The sequence below is a fragment of the Odocoileus virginianus genome, chromosome 13, assembly GCF_023699985.2.
Source record: "Odocoileus virginianus isolate 20LAN1187 ecotype Illinois chromosome 13, Ovbor_1.2, whole genome shotgun sequence".
Taxonomy (NCBI): Eukaryota; Metazoa; Chordata; class Mammalia; order Artiodactyla; family Cervidae; genus Odocoileus; species Odocoileus virginianus.
The window spans coordinates 63,632,979-63,654,014 of record NC_069686.1 but is presented as its reverse complement, the minus strand read 5'-3'; positions in this window follow the sequence as shown (position 1 = coordinate 63,654,014).

Sequence of the window (21,036 nt, the reverse complement as noted above, 5' to 3'; positions counted from 1 at the left end):
AGACTGGATGTCTGGCATCAAGCTGGAATCAAGATTGCAGGCTGGAATATCAACAACCTCATATATGCAGATGATACTGCTTTAATGGCAGAAAGTGAAGAGGAACTAAAGAACCTCTTAATGAGGGTGAAAGGGCAGTGAAAAAGCTGGGTTGAAACTCAGTATGTTTCAACATGTTGAAACTCAACATCACAGCATCTGGTCTCATCACTTCATTGCAAATAGAAGGCAAAAAAGCAGAATCAGTCATAGATTTTAATTTCTTGAGCTCCAAAATCATTGCAGATGGTCACTGCAGCCATGAAAGTAAAAGATGCTCGCTCCTTTTTAGGAAAGCAATGACAAATCTAGATAGCATATTATAAACCAGAGACATAGCTTTGAAAAGATCCATATAGTCAAGCTATCTTTTTTACCAGTAGTCATATACATACATAAGAGCTAGATCATAAAGAAGGCTGAACAATGGCAAATTGATGTTTATGAACTATGGGGCTGGAGAAGACTCTTGAGAGTCCCTTGGACTGCAAGGAGATTAAACCAGTCAATCCTAAATGAAATCGACCGTGAATATTCATTGGAAGGACTGTTGCTGAAGCCGAAGCTACAATACTTTGGCCACCTGATACAAAGAATGGACCCATTGGAAAAGCTCCTGATTCTGGGAAAGATTGAAAGCAAAAGGAGAAGGGGGCGGCAGAGGATGAGCTGGTTAGGTGGCATCACAGACTCAATGGAGGTGAATTTGAGCAAATTCCCGTAGATACTGGAGAACAGAGGAACCTGGTGTGCTACAGTTTATGAAGTTGCTCAGAGTCAGACATGATTTATGAACTAAACAACAACAACAAAAATCTTCCATTACATTAGCATATAGAAATTATTTACCCATTACCTGTGACGGGCATTAAAGCTGTTTCCCAGTCTTTGTGATCATAAACAATGGTGCTACGAATAGTCCTTAAACGTACATCCTGGTTCATATTCAAATACATTTGTTTGGAGAGTGGAACTGATGTGATGTGTGAGTATTTATGTTCAGTTTTGGAAGACTGATACAATAAGACATTGTGTGAATCTGTGTCACATGTTCAGCAACATGTTAATTTTTCTCATGCTGAGTAACATAAGGAGAGTTATAAGAATACTAAAATTCCCATTAGTCAGGATTCTTAAATGTTGTCCTTTTGGTGAGCATAAAAATGCTTCTCCTTGTGGTCTTGGTTTGTATCACGCAGCTAATGAAGGAGAAGGGATGACAGAGGATGAGATGGTGGGATGGCGTCACTGATTCAATAGACATGAGCTTGAGCAAGCTCCCGGAGAGACTGAAGGAAGGGGAAGCCTGATGTGCTGCATCCATGTGGTCACAAAGAGTCGGACACAACTGAGAATCTGAACAACGACAGTGAAAGAGAGGGTGGAGTTTTACCTGTGTCTTTTTACTGCTCACGCTTCTGTGAAACACACAGCTTTTGTCCAGGTTTTCTTTTTAGGAGAGCTACCATATTTCATTTATACACATATGCCTCTAATTTATTCTAATAATGTCTAAATTTACTACATATTTGATTTTCTCCTAAATGAGAGGAAGAACATAACAGAGTTTAAATAACATTAGAGTTAATTTGGTTTTTTTCTATAAAATCTTCTCTGTCATTTTTGCCCATTTTAGTTCAAATATTTTGTTCCCCTAAATAACTATGTTTCTTTAATTTTTCTCACCATCTTTATTAAAGTTTACCACTTTCTTCATTTATCTTTGCTTCTTATCTTTGGATTCATTTTTATCCCCAATGAAGTAACTGTGTTTGTTAGTATTTTTAGTAAGTTTCAGAAGTTACTGATAAATTCTCTTTATTTGTGAATATTTGGAAACACCTTTATTCTGCTTGAGTCGTGACTGAGCATCCATTGATAGTGATGCTTTGCAAGCACTCTTAGGTGATATTTTCATGTTTCTTTGCTTACGTCCCAGGCAATAGAAGTCAGAATGCCCAGCAGCTCCAATGCTGGAGTCTCAGGCTGCTGTGTGGGGATCCTCTCTTGGGGCTAATGTCATGGGGAGATCCAATGTGTCCTAAATGAGGAGTTGGCAAGTCACAAAGGGCACTGGTAAAGATAACCTGAGGCTCAAGTTGGAGCAGTTTACCGACTGGTTAGTGGTACTTTAACATCTGACAACTGGTACTGCCACACCAAGGTAAACCAAAGGAAAATGTCCCATACACATTTTGTTGCCCTAGTTCTTTCCATTGATGAGAAATAAGTTTATTATCTCTAATGCTCTTTTGACCTTTAATGTTCATCAGTTTTTCTATGATATGCATAAGTGAGGGAAATTTTTTTTATATATATTGTTTAGCACTCAGAGAGTGGTTTCCATCTGTAGATACTTGTCTTTCAATTTTAGGAGATTCTTGGTTACTACCAATTTGAATATTGCCTGTATGTTATTTCACTCTTTCCTCTGGAACTTATGTCACATGTGTATTTTTCCATTATTTGCTTTTAATTGAGGTATAATTGATTTATAATGCTATATTAGTTTCAGGTGTACAACAAAGTGATTCAGTTATAATTTTTCTTTTTCAGATTCTTTTCCATTATAGGTTATTGTAAAATGTTGAATATAGTTCCCTGTGCTATATAGTAGGTCCCTGTTGGTTATCTATTTTATATGTAGTAATGTTACATGTTAATTTCAACCACCTAATTTATCCCTCCTCTGCCCCTTTCCCCACTGGTAACCATAGCTTGTCTTATATGGCTATGTGTCTATTTCTGTTTCATAAATAAGATCATTTGACCATATTTTAGATTCCACATTTAAGCAAAATCATATGACATTTGTTTTTGTCTGACTTACTTCACTTAGTATGCTAATTTCTAGGTCCATCCATGTTGCTGAAAATGGCATCATTTCATTCTTTTTTATGACTGAGTAATACTCCATTGTGTACGTGTAACCACATTGTCTTTATCCACTTATCTGCCAATGGACATCTCAGTTGCTTTCATATCTTGATTATTGTAAATAGTGCTACAGTGAACACTGGGGTGCATGCACTCTTTTATGTTTCCTCGAGATAAATGCCCAGAAATGAGGCTGCTGGGTCATATGGTAGCTCTACTGTTAGTTTTTAAGGAACCTCCATGCTCTTCTTTATGGTAGCTGTACCAATTTTCATTCCATCAACAGTGTGGGCGGGTCTCTTTTTCTCCAGGTGTGTACTGGTTCTTTGAAATGGATACTCCACGGCCCTTACCATCTCTTTGATTATATGTCATGTTTTTATCAGCTGTGATGTATTCCAGATAAACTTTCACTACCATTGTTCAGCTCCCTAGTTTGCAATTTCTGTCTAGTCAAGAGTTTATTCCATCTACTGAAGTCTTTCTAATTTCAATAATTCTTTTTTTATTGTTAGAATTTCCAATTAGATCTTTTTTATCCCATCTCTCATGATTTCTTAATTATATTTGCAGATATTATTTCTTTCTTACTATTTGAAGATTTCATAAATACCATTTTAAAGTCATTTTGAAATGGTTCCATCACTTTCATTTATCTTCTAGAATGTGTCATTTGTGGCTCTCTCCATATTAAAATTCTAATTAGCACAGAATTTTTTAACATAAAGAATAAATGTTCATCAGCTAATTTGTGAGCTGAAGAAAGATAGCCATGACTTGATTTGAAGGCTGGGGTGCACAGGGTCTGTTCCAAATAGTTCATCTTCATACACAGATTCCAAACAATAATATACCTCCCCCAACATTCCAGGTAAGACTAGAGCATCATGACACTACCACCATCTCTCACCTGCACCACAGCAGTAGCCTCTGAACTCCACACACCTTTTCATGGTCCATTCTACATACAGCCAGAACACTTTTAAAAACTCAGCCTTTACCAAGCCAATGGCTTTTCATTGATGACAACAAAACTCAAGTACCTTACAATGTTTTTCATCTGTACTCAGTGTTTCTGAAACTTCAAAGTGTTAACTGACTCACCTAAGCAGCCCCTGAGGACGTTGTTAAGCCACTGATTCTAACTCAGCATGTCTGAGGTGGGGCCTGAAACGCTGGATTCTGTCTAAGCCTCCGAGTGATCCTCATGCTGATACTTTCCTGCATCTCCCTCCCTCTGCATCTGACGTCTACATCTCTCTGTCATTTCACAGTACTCACCCTTTACTCATTTATGCCATTTGCATTGACCTCCTTGCTATCTTCAAAAAGACAAAGTTTGTTATAGCCTTGGACTTTATAAGTATTGGGATCAATTTCTGGTCTATTCCCTCACTTCTTTCAGGTCCCTGCTCTGATATTGCCTCCTCAAGAGCTTTTCACTGAACATACCATTATTCTTTTCTGTATATTTCTTTCTCTTCATAGCCATTTTAAGTGATATACAAATATATATGATACAGATATGAATATAAATTAAATATGTAATTAAATTAATGCTAAGGGCAATGAAAAGATGTCAAGATATTGATAGATATTTCTTTAATCATGTCGGCCTTATTAAAATATGCAATCCATGAGGCTACTAATCTTCTACCCTCGCTATTCACTAAAGACTAAAAACTCTCTGAAGTTCTAGAATTTAATTATCTTATTCAGCACATTGTGTCTCATGAATAGGATTGTACTTAGCAAATGTAATGTGGACCATAACCATTTGGTGAACTAAAGACTAAATGTAAGTACTTGGCAACTGTACTTGTGTAGGCAGCTCCTAGTTTTAGTGCAGAGAAATTTCTTATGCCGTGCTGATTTCCACTTTAACTGAGAATTTGCCCTTGACTAAGAAGGTGTGTTAGGCAGAATTCTGAGTCTCCCAAATTCCTGGCCCCTGATGTACATATACCTTTTCTTGGCTATATCAAACTGAACACTAATCCAGATGCTGTAAGGAACTTTGCACATGTGATTAATAACCCAAACCAGTTGACTTTAAGATATAGAGATTATCCTCCAATAAACTTAACACAATCAGGTGAGTCCTTAATATGGAAAGGATTTTCAAGGGAAAAATGTGAAGCACATGATGAATCCAGCATGAAAAAGATTTTCTGTTTATGACTTTAAAGAAGGAGAAAGCCATATGGCAAGAGGTGAGTTTACGTACACAGTAAGAATAGAAAAACACTGATCTATGGAATATATACTAAAAAATAATGCTCTGATAGCCATGGAGTATATGAAAGAAGGGAGCTGTGAGACATAAGAAAGAGTGGTTCTAATTATGCCTGTAATTACTGCTTTTTAAAATTCATTTTTATTATGGTAGAGTTGATTTCCAATGCTGTGTTAGTTTCTGTTGTATAGTAAACTGAATCAATTATGTGTGTGTGCTAAGTTGCTTCACTTGTGTCTGACTCTTTGTGACCCTGTAGACTGTAACCCACCAGGCTCCTCCGTCCACGGGATTCTCCGGGCAAGAATACTGGAGTGGGTCTCCATGCCCTTCTCCAGGGGATCTTCCCAACCCAGGGATTGAACTCAAGTGTTTTACGTCTCCTGCATTGGCAGGAGGGCTCTTTACCACTAGCCCCCCCTGGGAAGCCTGAATCAGTTATACATATACATATATCTACCCTTTTTTAGATTCTATTCCAATACAGAGCATCACAGAGGATTGAATAGAGTTCCCTGTGCGATACAGCGGTTTTCATTAGGTATCTGTTTTATGTGAATCCCAATCTCTCATTTTATCCCTCCCCACTTTTCCCATTAGTAACCACACACTTGTTTTCTACATCTATGACTATATTTCTGTTTTGTAAATAGCTTCATTTGTACCTTTTTTTGTTTCCACATTTAACTGATATCATAGTTTTTGTTTGACTTACCTTAGTCAATACGACAATCTCTAGGCTCATGCATGTTTCCGTAAATGGCATTTTCTTGTTCTTTTTACGGCTGAGTAATATTCCACTGTATATATGTAGCACATCTTTTTTATCCATTTCTCATTCAATGGATTGGGTTGCTTGTTTTTTTGATATTGAGTTGTATGAGCTGTTTGTGTATTATGGAGATAAATCTCTTGTTGATTGCATTGTTGGCAAATATTTTTCCCCATTCTATGTACTGTCTTTTCATTTTGGTCATGGTTTCCTTTGCTGTGCAAAAACTTTTAAGTTAAATTAGGTCCCATTAGGTTATTTTTATTTTTATTGCTCTAGGAGATGGACCAAAAGAGATCTTCCTGAAATACTTTCCTTTAAAAGTCAGTAAATATGTAAAGGGTTGTATAAGAAAATTTGGAAACTATAGCTATAACATGTAATTCTAGTTGGCAGGTACTTGTCATGCATGTTTCATTATTTTAAATTAATTTAATTTTAAATAAAAATGATATATACCAAAAAATATTAAACCCATATAGGATAAAAATAACCTCCCTGACTTCTCTGTTTCAGAGTATACAATCCCAAATCCCATCTATGCAAATTAATGCCAGTCTATCTACTGTTCTGTCAATTTCCAGTAGAATTTAAATTTAGATGAGCACTGTTGAAATTCGGGAATCCACTATAAGAGCTGCTGTTGTTCCCCTAGTATTCTAGTAAAAGAGAGATTAAAAAAAAAAAAAAGACCATTGGATAAGAAGATAAGATACCTGAAGGAAATAAAAAAAAATGATAGCTACTTTAATTGCAATGGTCAGGAAAGAGCTTGTGAGGATCATTTGAATTGAAAACTAAAAGATGAGGGATAAGTAGTTTTTCAACATTCTTGGGAAAGTGTTTTGCAGAAAGAAGGGCAAAGATGATGATAACAGAAGAGCTGATATTGTCAGGAAGCAAAAAGAAGACACATGACTTAGAGGCTTTGAAAAATGTGGATGATTGTATACTGAGTTCAAAACTCCCAGCAGCATTAAAATAATGTTGGAAACGGTAGCTCTTTATCATAAATGTTGATATTATTTTAAGGGCAATAGGAAACCTTGAGGAGTTTTTAAGAGAGGCATTAAGTGACCTAAGTTGTGTTTCAAAAGCCTCCCTTTGGAAGATGGTAGAATAGAAAGTTTCAGGCTTTTGTCTCTCCATAAGAAATATGAAATAAACTATGGAAAGACTGAAATAAGTTTACACCAAAGATTATATAAGTCAGTTCAGTTCATTCAGTCGCTCAGTCGTTTCTGACTCTTTGTGACCCCGTGAACTGCAGCACATCAGGCCTCCCTGTCCATCACCAACTCCCGGAGTCCACCCAAACTCATGTCCATTGAGTCGGTGATACCATCGAACTGTCTCATCCTCTGTCGTCCCCTTCTCCTTCTGCCCTCAATCGTTCCCAGCATCAGGGTCTTTTCAAATGAGTCAGCTCTTCAAGTCAGATGGCGAAACTATTCGAGTTTCAGCTTCAGCATCAGTCCTTCCAATGAACACCCAGGACTGATCTCCTTCAGGATGGACTGGTTGGATTTTCTTGCAGTCCAAGGGACTCTCAAGAGTCTTCTCCAACACCACAGTTCAAAAGCATCAATTCTTCGGTGCTCAGCTTTCTTTATAGTCCAACTCTCACACCCATACATGACTACTGGAAAAACCATAGCTTTGACTAGAAGGACCTTTGTTGGCAAAGTAATGTCTCTGCTTTTTAATATGCTGTCTAGGTTGGTCTTAACTTTCCTTCCAAGGAGTAGGCGACTTTTTATTTCATGGCTGCAATCACCATCTGCAGTGATTTTGGATCCCAGGAATATAAAGTCTGACACTGTTTCCACTGTTTCCTCATCTATTTGCCATGAAGTGATGGGACTGGACGCCATGATCTTAGTTTTCTGAATGTTGAGCTTTAAGCCAACTTTTTCACTCTCCTCTTTCACTTTCATCAAGAGGCTTTTTAGTCCCTCTTCACTTTCTGCCATAAGGGTGGTGTCATCTGCATATCTGAGGTTATTGATATTTCTCCCAGCAATCTTAATTCCAGCTTGTGCTTCCTCTAGCCCAGCATTTCTCATGATGTACTCTGCATATAAGTTAAATAAGCTGGATGACAATATACAGCCTTGACGTACTCCTTTTCCTATTTAGAACCAATCTGTTGTTGCATGTCCAGTTCTGACTATTGCTTCCTGATCTGCATACAGGTTTCTCAAGAGGCAGGTCAGGTGGTCTGATATTCCCATCTCTTCAAGAATTTTCCACAGTTTATTTTGATCCACAGTCAAAGGTTTTGGCATAGTCAATAAAGCCGAAATAGATGTTTTTCTGGAACTCTCTTGCTTTTTCGATGATCTGATGGATATTGGCAATTTGATCTCTGGTTCGTCTACCTTTTCTAAAACCAGCTTGAACATCTGGAAGTTCACAGTTCATGTATTGCTGAAGCCTGGCTTGGAGAATTTTAAGCATTGCTTTACTAATGTGTGAGATGAGTGCAATTGTGTGGTAATTTGAGCATTCTTTGGCTTTGCCTTTCTTTGGGATTGGAATGAAAACTGACATTTTCCAGTCCTGTGGCTACTGCTGAGTTTTCCAGATTTGCTGGGATATTGAGTGCAGCACTTTCACAGCATCATCTTTCAGGATTTGAAATAGCTCAACTGAAATTCCATCACCTCCACTAGCTTTGTTCATAGTGATGCTTTCTAAGGCCCACTTGCCTTCACATTCCAGGATGTCTGGCTCTAGGTGAGTGATCACACCATTGTGATTATCTGGCTTGCGAAGATCTTTTTTGTCCAGTTCTTCTGTGTATTCTTGCCACCTCTTCTTAATATCTTCTGCTTCTGTTAGGTCCCTACCATTTCTGTCCTTTATGGAGCCCATTTTTACATGAAATATTCTCTTGGTATCTCTAGTTTTCTTGATGAGCTCTCTAGTCTTTCCCATTCTATTGTTAATAATCAAGAGAACAACACATTAAAAATGTTGAAAAACTGATGATTTTACTCACCTTGCGAATCCTCTTTCTGGTCAGGAAGAAATGACTCAATTCTTAATTTCCTCCCTCAGGATGAAAGGAGCAGAATGAATCTTTTTTATAATGCTCTGACCTCTCTGTGGCTTCCCACGTGGCACTAGTGGTAAAGAACCCACTTGCCAATGTAGGAAACATAAGAGATTCAGGTTCAATCCTTGGGTCGGGAAGATCCCCAGGAGGAGAGCATGGCAACCCACCCTAGTATTCTTGCTGGAGAATCCCAAGGACAGAGGAGGCTTGCAGGCTATAGTCTGTGGGATTGTAAAGAGTCAGATACTATTGAAGTGACTTAGGACCCACATGCAGCCTCCCTGTAGGATGCCTGGGTTACTGGTTTCTGTCTTATCTGACTTGGATGTCAGACAGCAAACAGTACAAATCATGGCAGATAGAGAGGATATCCTGGTTTATGAACACTGCAGGGAGACCGTAAACCTATAGATACATGGTAGCAAGAGACTATGGACAGACAAATATAATAGAATCTCTATGGTCTCCAAGAAAAGGCTGGGCTGAGATTCTTTGGACAATTAAGACATTTACCAACAGCTATGTGTATGGTAGGATGTAGAGAACTTACAGTTATAAAATAAATAAATCATGGAAATTTAATGCACAGCATGGGGACAATAATTAATAACACTATATTGCATTTTTAAAAGCTGAAAGGAGTAGATCTTCAAGGTTCTTATTACAAGAAAATACTTGTTACTGAATGGTGGCAGATACTTACTAGACTTACTGTGATGACCATTTTAACTCATTGGAAAAGACCCTGATGCTGGGAGGGATTGGGGGCAGGAGGAGAAGGGGACGCCAGAGGATTAGATGGCTAGATGGCATCCCCGACTCAATGGACATGAGTTTGGGTAATTGGGAATTGGTTATGGACAGGGAGGCCTGGCATGCTATAATTCATGGGGTCGCAAAGAGTCAGACATGACTGAGAGACTAAACTGACTGACTGACTGACAAATATTGAATAATTGTGTTGTACATCTCAAACTAATGTTGTATGTCAATTATGCCTAAAATTTTTTTCTGTTCTCATTGACCTCATTTTGTGTTATAAAGCAATTATAGTAATAGTATCTTTCTTTTAAACACAATTTTAAAGAAAGCAATGACAATATACCCTATAGAAATTTCTTAAATTTACTTATTATAATAAATCAATTTTTATTACTTAAAATAATCCAAACAAGATGTTTGCTTTAATCTATTTAAGAAATTATTTAAAAAAAAAAACAAAAGAGAAATAAATACCTACACTTCTATAAAAAAATAAAATATATGGTATTTGCATCTGTGGAAATATGAGAAAAAATAAAAATAATGGTTTATACAAACTTTGTAATAATATACAAAGTATAGTACTAATAAAATCATGCAGATTGGGAGAATATTTTAGATATTTATTAAGAAAAACTGGAAAGTAAAATAGACAAGGAAGAAAAGGAAAACCTAATATTAATCTCTGTTCCACTATGTCCCTATATTTTAGGAAAACTTAGTTTCTTGCATTTGTTTTAGCTCAATACATTTAGGTGTGAAAATAAAGGCTAACTTGTATAAAAAACAAGTTAAAACAAAACAAACGAACAAAACAGTGCAGACATAGACCCACACAGGATACATGCCCAGAAAAAATCAGAGACTATCTTAGCATGTTTTAGTCGAGTTTTCTACTCCATTTTATGAGGTAGCTGAGTTTTTCAAAGGTTCAATTTTCAGTAAATGATGACAAGTCATAAAAAGAAAAGGGAAATATGACCCACTGAAAGGAAAAAAAAATCAGTCTCCCAAAACCATACCTGAAGGAACACATGCATTCATTAAAATGGGTTTAATATTTAAAACAAACATTTTTTAAAGCAATTGTCTCCAGTACACTTAAATGTCAAGCAAAACAGACAAATAAATTAAAGAAATCAAGGAAAATGTCATATTAACAACAACAAAAAAACAATATCAACAAAGAGAAGCTGTGAAAAAGATCCAAAAAATTTGGAGCTAAAAGAACATAATAACTGAATTGAAAATTTTACTAGAGGGGTTCAACAACATAATTGAACAGGTAGAAAAAGAAATAAACAAATTTGAAGACATTGTTTAAAATCATAAATCTTAGAAGCAAAATGAAATAATGATGGAACATGAACAAAACCTAAGGAATGGCTTTAAGATCAATATCCACATTCTCAAAGTCTCAGAAGAGAAGAAAGAATCAGAGAGCTTATTTAAAGAAATAATGGTTGAAAACTCCCCAAATGTTAGGGAATATGTGGATATACAAATCCAAGCAGCTCAATAACTCAAATTTTGGTAAATCCAAAAAGATCCATACCATACACATTATAAGCAAACAGTGGGTGAAGACAAAGAGAATTTTGAAAGCAACGAAGTTGACTCTTCACATAAAAGAAATTCTCAATAAGATTATGAGTGAATTTTTCAGCTTAAACCAAGAAATGAGGACAACCTCAGGGACCTCTGGGACAATATGAAACGCCCCAACATTTGAATCATAGGAGTCCCAGAAGAAGAAGACAAAAAGAAAGGCCACGAGAAGTTACTCGAGGAGATAATAGCTGAAAACTTTTCTAAAATGGGGAAGGAAATAGTCACCCAAGTCCAAGAAACCCAGAGAGTCCCAAACAGGATAAACCCAAGGTGAAATACCCCAAGACACATATTAATCAAATTAACAAAGATCAAACACAAAGAACAAATATTAAAAGCAGCAAGGGAGAAACAACAAATAACACACAAAGGGATTCCCATAAGGATAACAGCTGATCTATCAATAGAAACCCTTCAGGCCAGAAGGGAATGGCAGGACATACTTAAAGTAATGAAAGAGAATAACCTACAGCCTAGATTACTCTACCCAGCAAGGATCTCATTCAGATATGAAGGAGAACTCAAAAGCTTTACAGACAAGCAAAAGCTGAGAGAATTCAGCACCACCAAACCACCTTTACAACAAATACTAAAGGACCTTCTCTAGACAGGAAACACAGAAAGGTGGTATAAACGTGAACCCCAAACAACAAAGTAAATGGCAACAGGACCATACCTATCAATAATTACCTTGAATGTAAATGGGTTGAATGCCTCAACCAAAATAAAAAAACTGGCTGAATGGATACAAAAACAAGACCCCTGTATATGCTGTCTACAAGAGACCCACCTCAAAGCAAGGGACACATACAGACTAAAAGTAAAGGGCTGGAAAAAAATATTCCATGGAAACGGAGACCAAAAGAAAGCAAGAGTCACAATACTCATATCAGATAAAATAGACTTTCAAATAAAGGCTGTGAAAAGAGACAAAGATGGACACTACATAATGATCAAAGGATCAATCCAAGAAGAAGATATAACAATTATAAATATATATGCACCCAACATAGGAGCACCGCAATATGTAAGGCAAACGCTAATGAGTATGAAAGAGGAAATTAATAGTAACACAATAATAGTAGGAGACTTTAATACCCCACTCACAACTATGGATAGATCAACTAAACAGAAAATGAACAAGGAAACACAAACTTTAAAGGACACAATGGACCAGCTAGACCTAATTGACATCTATAGGACGTTTCACCCCAAAACAATCAACTTCACCTTTTTCTCAAGTGCACACGGAACCTTCTCCAGAATAGATCATATCCTGGGCCATAAATCTAGTCTTGGTAAATTCAAAAAGATTGAAATCATTCCAGTCATCTTTTCTGACCACAGTGCAGTAAGATTAGATCTCTATTACAGGAAAAAAATTATTAAAAATTCAAACATATGGAGGCTAAACAACACGCTTCTGAATAACCAACAAATCATAGAAGAAATCAAAAAAGAAATCAAAATATGCATAGAAATGAATGAAAATGAAAACACAACAACCCAAAACCTATGGGACACTCTAAAAGCAGTGCTAAGGGGAAGATTCATAGCATTACAGGCCTACCTCAAGAAACAAGAAAAAAGTCAAATAAATAACCTAACTGTACACCTAAAGCAACTAGAGAAGGAAGAAATGAAGAACCCCAGGGTTAGAAGAAGGAAAGAAATCTTAAAAATTTGGGCAGAAATAAATGCAGAAGAAACTAAAGAGACCATAGCAAAAATCAACAAAGCTAAAAGCTGGTTTTTTGAAAAAATAAACAAAATTGACAAACCGTTAGTAAGACTCATTAAGAAACAAAGGGAGAAGAACCAAATTAACAAAATTAGAAACGAAAATGGAGAGATCACAACAGACAACACTGAAATACAAAGGATCATAAGAGACTACTACCAGCGGCTCTATGCCAATAAAATGGACAACTTGGGAGAAATGGATAAGTTCTTAGAGAAGTATAACTTTCCAAAACTGAATCAGGAAGAAATAGAAGATCTTAACAAACCCATCACAAGCAAGGAAATCGAAACTGTAATCAGAAATCTTCCAGCAAACAAAAGCCCAGGACCAGATGGCTTCACAGCTGAATTCTACCAAAAATTTCGAGAAGAGCTAACACCTATCTTACTCAAACTCTTCCAGAAAATTGCAGAAGAAGGTAAACTTCCAAACTCATTCTATGAGGCCACCATCACCCTAATTCCAAAACCAGACAAAGATGCCACAAAAAAAGAAAACTACAGGCCAATATCACTGATGAACATAGATGCAAAAATCCTTAACAAAATTCTAGCAAACAGAATCCAACAACATATTTAAAAAATCATACATCATGACCAAGTGGGCTTTATCCCAGGAATGCAAGGATTCTTTAATATCCACAAATCAATCAATGTAATACACCACATTAACAAATTGAAAGATAAAAACCATATGATTATCTCAATAGATGCAGAAAAAGCCTTTGACAAAATTCAACATCCATTTATGATTAAAACTCTCCAGAAAGCAGGAGTAGAAGGAACATACCTCAACATAATAAAAGCTATATATGACAAACCCACAGCAAGCATCACCCTCAATGGTGAAAAATTGAAAGCATTTCCCCTGAAATCAGGAACAAGACAAGGGTGCCCACTCTCACCACTACTATTCAACATAGTTTTGGAAGTTTTGGCCACAGCAATCAGGGCAGAAAAAGAAGTAAAAGGAATCCAGATAGGAAAAGAAGAAGTGAAACTCTCGCTGTTTGCAGATGACATGATCCTCTACATAGAAAACCCTAAAGACTCTACCAGAAAATTACTAGAGCTAATCAATGAATACAGTAAAGTTACAGGATATAAAATTAACACACAGAAATCTCTTGCATTCCTATACACTAGCAATGAGAAAACAGAAAGAGAAATTAAGGAAACAATACCATTCACCATTGCAACAAAAAGAATAAAATACTTAGGAGTATATCTACCTAAAGAAACAAAAGACCTATACTTGGAAAACTATAAAACACTGATGAAAGAAATCAAAGAGGACACAAACAGATGGAGAAATATACTGTGTTCATGGATTGGAAGAATCAATGTTGTCAAAATGGCTATACTACCCAAAGCAATCTATAGATTCAATGCAATCCCTATCAAACTACCAACGGTATTTTTCACAGAACTAGAACAAATAATCTCACAATTTGTATGGAAATACAAAAAAACCTCGAATAGCCAAAGTAATACTGAGAAAGAAGAATGGAACTGGAGGAATCAATCTGCCAGACTTCAGACTATACTACAAAGCCACAGTCATCAAGAGAGTATGGTACTGGCACAAAGACAGAAATATAGATCAATGGAACAGAATAGAAAGCCCAGAGATAAATCCACGAACCTATGGTCACCTTAACTTCGACAAAGGAGGCAAGGATATACAATGGAAAAAAGACAACCTCTTTAACAAGTGGTGCTGGGAAAACTGGTCAACCGCCTGTAAAAGAATGAAACTAGAACACTTTCTAACACCATACACAAAAATAAACTCAAAATGGATTAAAGATCTAAATGTAAGACCAGAAACTATAAAACTCCTAGAGGAGAACATAGGCAAAACACTCTCCAACATAAATCACAGCAGGATCCTCTATGACCCACATCCCAGAATTTTAGAAACAAAAGCAAAAATAAACAAATGGGACCTAATGAAACTTAAAAGCTTTTGCACAACAAAGGAAACTATAAGCAAGGTGAAAAGACAGCCCTCAGATTGGGAGAAAATAATAGCAAATGAAGCAGCAGACAAAGGATTAATCTCAAAAATATACAAGCAACTCCTCCAGCTCAACTCCAGAAAAATAAATGACCCAATCAAAAAATGGGCCAAAGAACTAAACAGACATTTCTCCAAGGAAGACATACAGATGGCTAACAAACACATGAAAAGATGCTCAACATCACTCATTATCAGAGAAATGCAAATCAAAACCACAATGAGGTACCATTACACGCCAGTCAGGATGGCGGCTATCCAAAAGTCTACAAGCAGTAAATGCTGGAGAGGGTGTGGAGAAAAGGGAACCCTCTTACACTGTTGGTGAGAATGCAAACTAGTACAGCCGCTATGGAGAACAGTGTGGAGATTTCTTAAAAAACTGGAAATAGAACTGTCATATGACCCAGCAATCCCACTTCTGGGCTTACACACCGAGGAAACCAGATCTGAAAGAGACACGTGCACCACAATGTTCATCGCAGCACTGTTTATAATAGCCAGGACATGGAAGCAACCTAGATGCCCATCAGCAGACGAATGGATGAGGAAGCTGTGGTACATATACACCATGGAATATTACTCAGCTATTAAAAAGAATTCATTTGAATCAGTTCTAATGAGATGGATGAACCTGGAGCCCATTATACAGAGAGAAGTAAGCCAGAAAGATAAAGACCATTACAGTATCCTAACACATATATATGGAATTTAGAAAGATGGTAACGATAACCCTATATGCAAAACAGAAAAAGAGACTCAGATGTATAGAACAGACTTGTGGACTCTGGGAGAAGGCGAGGGTGGGATGTTTCAAGAGAACAGCATCGAAACATGTATATTATCTATGGTGAAACAGATCACCAGCCCAGGTTGGGTGCATGAGACAAGTGCTCAGGCCTGGTGCACTGGGAAGACCCAGAGGGATCGGGTGGAGAGGGAGGTGGGAGGGGGGACCGGGATGGGGAATACATGTAACTCCATGGCTAATTCATTTCAATGTATGACAAAAACCACTGCAATGTTGTAAAGTAATTAGCCACCAACTAATAAAAATAAATGGAAAAAAAAAAGAAAAATTCAAAAACATGCAGAATTAGAACAAAATACTCTTAAACAACTGGAGAATCAGGTAGGAAATCAAGAAGAAAATTTAAAAGTATCTTGAAGGAAATAAAAACAAAAGGCACCACATTTCTAAATTTATGAGATGCAGTGAAAGCAAGGCAAAGAGGCAATTTTTACACATATAAACTCTTACATTAAAGAAGAAGAAAGGTTTATAAGCAATCAATTGATTGATTTTATACATTATAGAGCTAGAAAAGGATGAAAAACTAACCCCAAAAGTAGCAGAAAGAAATAATATTATAGCAGAGATAAATGAAACTTAAAAATGAAGAGAAAATCAGCAAATCCAAGAGTAGATTCTGTGAGAAGACAACAAAACAATGACAAACCGTAGCCATATTGATAAGAATAAGAGAAAGAAGTCCAAATAACTAAAATCAGAAATTAAGTGGTGGATGGGGTAGGGAGGGGAGTCATTACTACAATTTTTACATAAATGAAAAAGATTATGAGACACTGTGAATAATTGTACCTTAACAAATTGGATAACTTGACAGAATGGAAAAATTCCTAGAAATATAAAACCTACCAAGACTGAATCTTGACTAAATAGAAAATCTGAACATATGTATGACTAGTAAGGAGATTGAATCGGTGATCAAAACCCTCTCAAAAAGGAAAAGACAGGACCAGATGGCTTCATATATAAATTCTACCAAACATTTAAATAAGAATTAATGCTAATCCTTCTAAAACACTTCCAAATATTCAAGAGGAAGTATTTCAAACTCATTCTATGAAACCAGCATTAACATGATACCAAAGCCAAAACTAGTATATAAAAAGAATAATATAGGACAATATCCTTGATGAGTATTGATGCAAAAATCTTTGCAAAATATGTCAAACCAAATTCAGCAGGATATTAAAATGATCTTATACTTTGACGAGTGGGATTTATTCTTGGAATACAAATGGTTCAACATATAAAAATGGATCACTGTAATACATCATTTTAACAGAATGAAGGGGGAAAAACACAAGATGATCTCAATTCATAAAGACAAACTATTTGACAAAATTCAACACACTCTCAGGATAAAAATATACAATAAACAAGGAATAGAAGAAAACTACTTTGACATAATAAAAGCCAAATATGAAAAACTGTCAATGAAAGTCATAACCATAATGAAGGATTGAAAATGTGTTCTCTAAGATTGGAAAACAGAAAAGGGTGCTCACTTTTTCACTTATGTTTGACATGGTATTAAAAATTCCAGCCAGAGTAATTAAGCTGGAAAAGAAAAAGTTATTTAAATTAGAAAGAAAGAACTTAAATTATCTGATTGCAGATTACATGATTATATATATATATATAAACCATAAAGATTTCACAACAAAAAAAACTGCTAAATCTAGTAAGTGACATAGCAAATTATCAGGTGAAAATCAACATAAAAATCAGTTGCCTTTCTATATATTAACAATGAAAAATCTAAAAAGGAAATTAATAAAACAATTATAATAGCATAAAAAAATACAATTTTTAGGAATAAACTTAATTAAGGAAGCAAAGACTATGATACTAAAATTGCAACATGTTGCTGAGGGAAATTAAAGAAGACATAAGTAAATGGAACGACCTCATGTGTTCATGGAATGAAAGACTTAAGATGTTAATATTACCCCCAAATGACATACAGATTTAATACAATCCCTTTCAAAATGAAAATGATGTTGCTATTATTTTTTTTAAATAGAAAAATCTATCCTTAGATTAATATAGACATTAAATAGTGAAAGCAATCTTGGAAAAGAAGAGCAAATGTGATCTTACAGTTTGTGATTTCAGAGCTTATTACAAAATAGTGATTAAAATGGTACTGTGCAGGCATCAAGATAGACATCTGAGTCACTGGAAGATAATAGAGCACCCTGGAATAAACTCCCACATATGTAGTCAAATGATTTTCAACATGGGTGCTAGGATCATTCAATGAAAATAAGACAGGCTTTTCAACAAATGGTGCTGGAAAACTGGACCTCCACACGCAGAAAATGAAGCTGATTCCCTCGTGGCTCAGTCAGTAAAGAATCCACCTGCAAGGTGGGATACCTGGGTTTCTTCCCTGGGTTGGGAAGACCCCTGGAGGAGAGCATGGCAACCCACCCCAGGATTCTTGCCTGGAGAATCCCAGTGGACAGAGAAGCCTGATGGGGTACAGTCTGTGGGGTTGAAAAGAGTCGGACACGACTGAGAGTCTAAGCACAGCACGTCGCCAATTAGCTGTCTCAGTTGTAAAGAATCTGCCTGTGACGCGGGAGACTGCCTGCAATGCAGGGGACCCAGATTCAAGCCCCGAGTCTGGAAGATCCCCAGAAGGAAATGGCAACTCTCTCCAGTATTCTTGTCTGGAGAATACCATGGACCGAGGAGCCTGGTGGGATGCAGCTCATGGGGTTTCAAAGAGTCAGACACAACTGAGCTACTAAGCCCAGCACAGCATACATCAAAGTACATTAAAATGGATCGAAGTGATGAACGGAGGAGCCAAAACATAAAATGCTTAGAAGAGAACATAGGGGAAAACTTCATGACTTTGGATTTGGCAATGATTTCTTTATATGACACCAAAATCTTAGGCAACAAAAGAAAAAGATAAATAGGGTTATGTCAAAATTTAAAACTTTTGTACATCAAAGGTCATAATAAGAGGAAAAAACACCACTGACTTGTTACTTGAAAATCATATTTGAAAATGCATTTTTGATAAAGGATTAATATTCAGAACATAGAAAATGCTTCTAAAACTCAACAACAAAACCAACCAATCAATCAAACAAACAAACTGAATAAAGAATGATGAGAAAAGAATTTGAATATACATTTCTCCAAAGATGATATATGTATACATGGCCAATAAGCACAATGGGCAGGTGTTCAACATCACTAATCACTAGGGGAATGCAAATACAAAGTACAATGAGATATCATCTCACATCTGCTAATTTATCTTGTTACCATTAATTTATCTCATCCACTTGGTGATATGCATTTGGTGTAGTACTATCACAATCTGAATAAGGTAGAAGGAATTTTAGCCTTAGCTACTAAATTTTCAAGTAACATTAATTCTGAATTTTCTATTTTGATTATTAGGAGCTGTGTCAATTTGTGATGTTATTTGCAGTCATCACTCTGTTTCCTTGTAATAAAATAACTGAATGATTGGAAAAATGACTACCATTAAAAAAAATGGAAAAAAAAAACACATAGGTTAACAACAACCTCAGATATGCAGATGTCACCACCCTTATGGCAGAAAGTGAAGAAGAACTAAAGAGCTTCTTGATGAAAGTGAAAGAGGAGAGTGAAAAAGTTGACTTAAAACTCAACATCCAAAAAAAGAATATCATGGCATCTGTTCCCATCACTTCATGGCAGATAGATGGGGAAACAGTGGCTGACTTTATTTTTCTAGGCTCCAAAATCACTGCAGATGGTGATTGCAGCCTTGAAATTAAAAGACACTTACTCCTTGGAAGGAAAGTTATGACCAACCTAGACAGCATATTAAAAAGCAGACACATTACTTTGCCAATAAAGGTCCATCTAGTCAAGATTATGGTTTTTCCAGTAGTCATGTACAGATGTAAGAGTTGGACTATAAAGAAAGCTGAGCACTGAAGAATTGATGCTTTTGAACTGTGGTGCTGGAGAAGACTCTTGAGAGTCCCTTGGACTGCAAGGAGATCCAACCAGTCCATCCTGAAGGAGATCAGTCCTGGGTGTTCATTGGAAGGACTGATGCTGAAGCTGAAACTCCAATATTTTGGCCACCTGATGCGAAGAGCTGACTCATTGGAAAAGACCCTGATGCTGGGAAAGATTGAGGGCAGGAGGGGAAGGGGATGACAGAGGATGAGATGGTTGGGTGGCATCACTGACTCAATGGACATGAGTTTGGGTAAACTCTGGGAATTGGTGATGGACAGGGAGGCCTGGCATGCTGCAGTTCATGGGGTCGCAAAGAGTTGGACATGACTGAGCACCTGAACTGAACTGAACTCAACAAGAGATGAGAAAAAGTGGAATCCTGTACACTGTCGGTGGGGATGTAAAATGGTACAGCCACACATCTGAGTCTCTTTTTCTGTTTTGCATATAGGGTTATCGTTACCATCTTTCTAAAGTCCATATATATGTGTTAGTATACTGTAATGGTCTTTATCTTTCTGGCTTACTTCGCTCTGTATAATGGGCTCCAGTTTCATCCATCTCATTAGAACTGATTCAAATGAATTCTTTTTAATGGCTGAGTAATATTCCATGGTGTATATGTACCACAGCTTCCTCATCCATTCGTCTGCTGATGGGCATCTGGGTTGCTTCAGATGTATAGAACAGACTTGTGGACTCTGGGAGAAGGCGAGGGTGGGATGTTTCAAGAGAACAGCATTGAAACATGTATATTATCTAGGTGAAACAGATAACCAGCCCAGGTTGGGTACATGAGACAAGTGCTCGGGCCTGGTGCACTGGGAAGACCCAGAGGGATCGGGTGGAGAGGGAGGTGGGAGGGGGGACTGGGATGGGGAATACATGTAAATCCATGGCTAATTCATTTCAATGTATAACAAAAACTACTGTAATGATGTAAAGTAATTAGCCTCCAACTAATAAAAATAAATGGAAAAAAAAATGGTACAGCCAATGTGAAAAACAGAACATCACTTCCTGAGAAAATTCAAAATAGAATTATGTAATTCAGCAATTATACTTCTAACCTTACTCCCAAAAGAATTAAAATCAGTTTCTCAGAGATATCTGCACTTCCATA